Source organism: Cupressus sempervirens, chromosome 2 (assembly GCF_028749045.1).
Source record: "Cupressus sempervirens isolate cs-2001-9-10 chromosome 2, ASM2874904v1, whole genome shotgun sequence".
In the NCBI taxonomy this organism is placed as follows: domain Eukaryota; kingdom Viridiplantae; phylum Streptophyta; class Pinopsida; order Cupressales; family Cupressaceae; genus Cupressus; species Cupressus sempervirens.
The window spans coordinates 409,897,926-409,902,055 of record NC_143119.1 but is presented as its reverse complement, the minus strand read 5'-3'; the positions used below and the strand labels follow the sequence as shown (position 1 = coordinate 409,902,055).

General features: G+C 35.6%; 1 pseudogene; it reads left to right on the top strand.

Moving 5' to 3' along the window:
* Positions 1-1,393: 1,393 nt before the first annotated feature.
* On the top strand, positions 1,394-3,746 carry LOC149572847 (tyrosine decarboxylase 2 pseudogene; annotated as a pseudogene).
* Positions 3,747-4,130: the final 384 nt, after the last annotated feature.

Sequence of the window (4,130 nt, the reverse complement as noted above, 5' to 3'; positions counted from 1 at the left end):
TACACTCTTCTACAAAGAGGTCTCCTTTTGAGACTTGCTTCAGGTACTTGCCAAAGACACCAATGAATTTTGCTTTTGGGAAGGATGGTGTTGTAGATGGACGCCATGATATAGAAAAGGCTTTAAAGTTCATCCAAAAAGTCCAAGTGATCCATCAGGTAGTAGAGGTATAGTTGGAGCAGAGCAGAGCAAAATACAAGGCTCAACATGATAAGCATCACATCGATCACCATTTCCAAGTTGGTGATAGAGTTTGGTTATATATTAGTAAGGAAAGAATGCAAGGTGAAGGAAGGAAGCTCAAGCCTATTTGGTATGGTCCTCTTGAAATCTTAGATAAGATTGGTACCAATACCTTCCACCTTAATCTTCCTCCATACATGCAAATATACTTGGTTGTCAATGTATGAGCCTCCAATGATCTTGGATGAAGACACTAACATTCAGGTTCGATCCATTGATGATCGTTCACTAGAGTACATGTTAGAGTTGCTAGAAGATGTCATCCTTGATAGGAATGTTAGGACTTTACGAAGAGGACCAGTTGAATACGTCCAAGTGGGATTGAAGGGGATGCATCCAAGCAAGGCAAGATGGCAGAGATTCGTAAAGTGAGGGAACTATACCCTCACTTACTTTTTGAGTAATCAAAATTTTTTGAGGTCCAAAAGCTCTTCAATGGGGAGGCTTGATACAGGTGATAAAAATTAGTGAAAATTAAAATGTCCCCAATGTTCCAAGAATCAACATCATTACAAAGTGTTCATAATTCTGACTTCAACACAACTTGAACGGGCAAAATCATAGTTTGGATGCAAAGATTATGGCTGATCAAAGTTTGGTCAAACTAGGAATAGAGGCCGTAAAAAAGTGAAAAATAATCATCTCAAAAGTGGTCAACAATGGATTTTAAATGAAAGAGCTCATTGAAAGCTTTCCAACAACATTTGTTTTGTCGAAAATGGAGATCAGATACGAAAGTTATGATGGTTTGAAGTTCATGTAAAAGTGTGGATTCTAATGATGTCAGCATGAAATCATAAAATCTTAAAGAGGGAAAAAATTAAAATTAAAATTAAAATGATAATTTAATTTGAATCAAAGGAATTAGACAATGGGAGTTGAACTCCCAACCATTGCCCTCCTAAAATTAAGGCCAACCAATGGGCTATCTATAGAAAATAAAATATTATAGGAAGAGCTTTTATCTATCCAAAACAAATCTGCCCAACCTTATGTAAATAAGGATATTTGTTAAAAACAAATCCCTATTAATGGAGTAAAATCACACCCATGAAATGGTAAAAAGGGAAATTTGAATATATGTAATCAAAATAGGGGATCATATGGTTTTGGTTGTTTTAGCCCATTTTTCGCTAATTTCATGTATAAAATGGAGGTAGGAGTTCTTTCAAAAATCATCCAGGTGATGAGAAGGAAATTATGATTTTGAAGGCTTGATGATTATTCCTATACAGTGGAATGTTTCCATTGTGCTTGAAGGGAAGATCTTGAACACTTGTAATTGATTTGTTTGGAGCTAATTGAATCGGTCCCTCTATTGGAGCAGGTACTGGAGATGTAGTTTGACCCATGGATGAACTCCGTTATCGATTGTGTTTTTTCTTTTATCTCTCTACTATCTTTCTTTCAGTCATTACCTTATTATGCTTTGTTGATTTAAGCATTTAAGTTGTGTTAATTCACTAAATAATGCTTTGAATTAACTTTGTGTAATGATGTTAAGTGTTCCTCTATAATTGTCCTAGATCCTAATTAGATCAAGCATCAAGGGCTTCCTAAGAATAGGAGGCATTAGAATAGGTGGTGTAGCCAAATATTTCTTTATTTGAGGAAGATTCTTTTTACATTCATCATTTCGCACACATGTAGATCCTTTATGCAGATTCTTATTGAATGGTTGAGACGTATCAACTAGTTGAGAGATGAACCTCCTTACAAATTGTAGACATCCTTGAAGACTTCTCAATTGACTTATGTTTCTAGGAGGTGACATTTCTATTATATCTTGTACTTTCTTAGGATAAACTTTGATGCCCTTTGTGGATATGATGTAGCCTAGAATTTTTTGAGGCGACACCAAAAACACACTTCTTATGATTGAGCCTAAGTTGAAATTCTTCCATGTGATCCAATACCAAAATCAAGACATCTAAGTGAGTGCTTCTTTGTTTGGACTTAGCTAGGGTGTCATCAACATAGTATTCCATATTTCTATGCATCATGTCATGGAATATAGTTGCCATACCTCTTTGATAAGTAGCACTCACATTCTTAAGACCTGTTGCCCCACTTTTTATCCTATACCCATGCTGTCAAAGTGGAGGATTTTGATGTTATAGTCAGGTCTGGTCATGGTTGAGTCTAGGTCTAAGTCTTCCTTAGGTAGGCTATCTTTGCCAGGTTTCTCTGTCATTGCCTTTCCTTCTCTAAACCAGTTGGGTTGTTCTAAAGGTCTTTTCATATTGGGTAGGTTATAGATCCCAACCCGACAAGGATATCATGTTTTCATTGATGATCTTCTCAGATAAAGGATGATTGTAAAGCTATGATCTCCAGGCATATATGGGGAATTTGATGGGATTTTCTCATATGATTAATACAATAATGTGGAAGAGAAGATAATGCCTGGATTGACACATTGGTACAATCCAAATTTTTATGCATATTTTGGTTTAGGTGGTGGCACAACATCTTTTTGTGGAGAAATGTTGGGCAGTGAGTCTGGAACGGTAAGGGGGGTAGTGTTATTCAAGGCTCAGCAAGTGAAACAGTATTGGTGTCACTCTTAGCTGCATGAGACAAAGTTTTAAAGAGAATTGGTGTAGAATCAGTTAGCAAGCTGGTTGTATATGTATCTAATCAAACACACTCCTCAATTGAAAAAACTTGTAAAATTGCAGGAATATATCAAAAGAATGTTAGAGTGTTATCAACAGATTCTTCTACTAAATATGCCCTGTCTCCTGACATTGCTCTCAAATACATAGAGGCATACATAAGTGATGATTTGTATCCACTTTTTTTTTATGTGCAATGATTGGGAGGACATCATCAATAGCTCTGGATCCTTTGTTGAAACTTGGAAAATTAGCAAGGGAACATGACATATGACTTCATGTTGATGCTGCTTATGCTAGTTGTGCTTGTATATGCCCTAAATATCAATATTATCTTTATGGGTTGGAGGATGCAAACTCGTTCAATATGAATCCCCATAAATATCTTCTCACCAATTTTCATTGCTCGACTCTTTGGGTTGAGGACTCAAAGGCTTTGGTTCAAGCTTTGTGTATAGATCCAGAATATTTAAGGAATAAGACATCAAAATCTCAACTTGTGATAGATTATAGACATTGGAAAGTACCACTTGGGAGTCATTTTAGATCTTTGAAGTTGTGGATGGTCTTGCATCTAAATGGAATTTCAAATTTACAAGCTTATATCAGAAATCACATTAGTCTCGCTCAAAATTTTGAAAATATTATCACTGGGGATAAAAAGTTTGAGGTGGATTTTTCCAAAGCAATAGTTAGACACACATGAATATCATGGCACCTCGTACTTTTGCATTAGTCTATTTTCGAGTGTTATCACCAGCAAATGATCCAAATAATGACTGCACTCTAAATTCAAGCTTGTTGGATGCCATAAACGTAAGTGGGCATATATACTTGTCACATATGGATTATATGTTTTATGCTTCAATGTGGGTGGAACATTAACAGAACTATGACATGTGAACGTTGCTTGGAAACTCATTCAAGACAAGGAAAATATTCTTCTTATGAAGAGTAACCATTTAGTGAAGTAATTTGTGCAACGCGGTATCCTAAGGAAATTGTACGTTGAAGAATCTTGAATTGAATCATGAGTAGAACTTATGATGAATAAAGACATCTGAAGCTGAGGAGAAATAGTTCAGGAAAGTATCAATTACGGTGCTTCTACTATGTGTGATCATAGAGATGAATCACGACATATGTTTAACTCACATTATAACTAGAATTATATATCAAAAGAAGACATAACAGAGCTTAAACGATGCTCTTCTAATACATTTTTGTAGTCAACTAAAGGTTGTGCTTTTCACTATTTGAAAGCATATA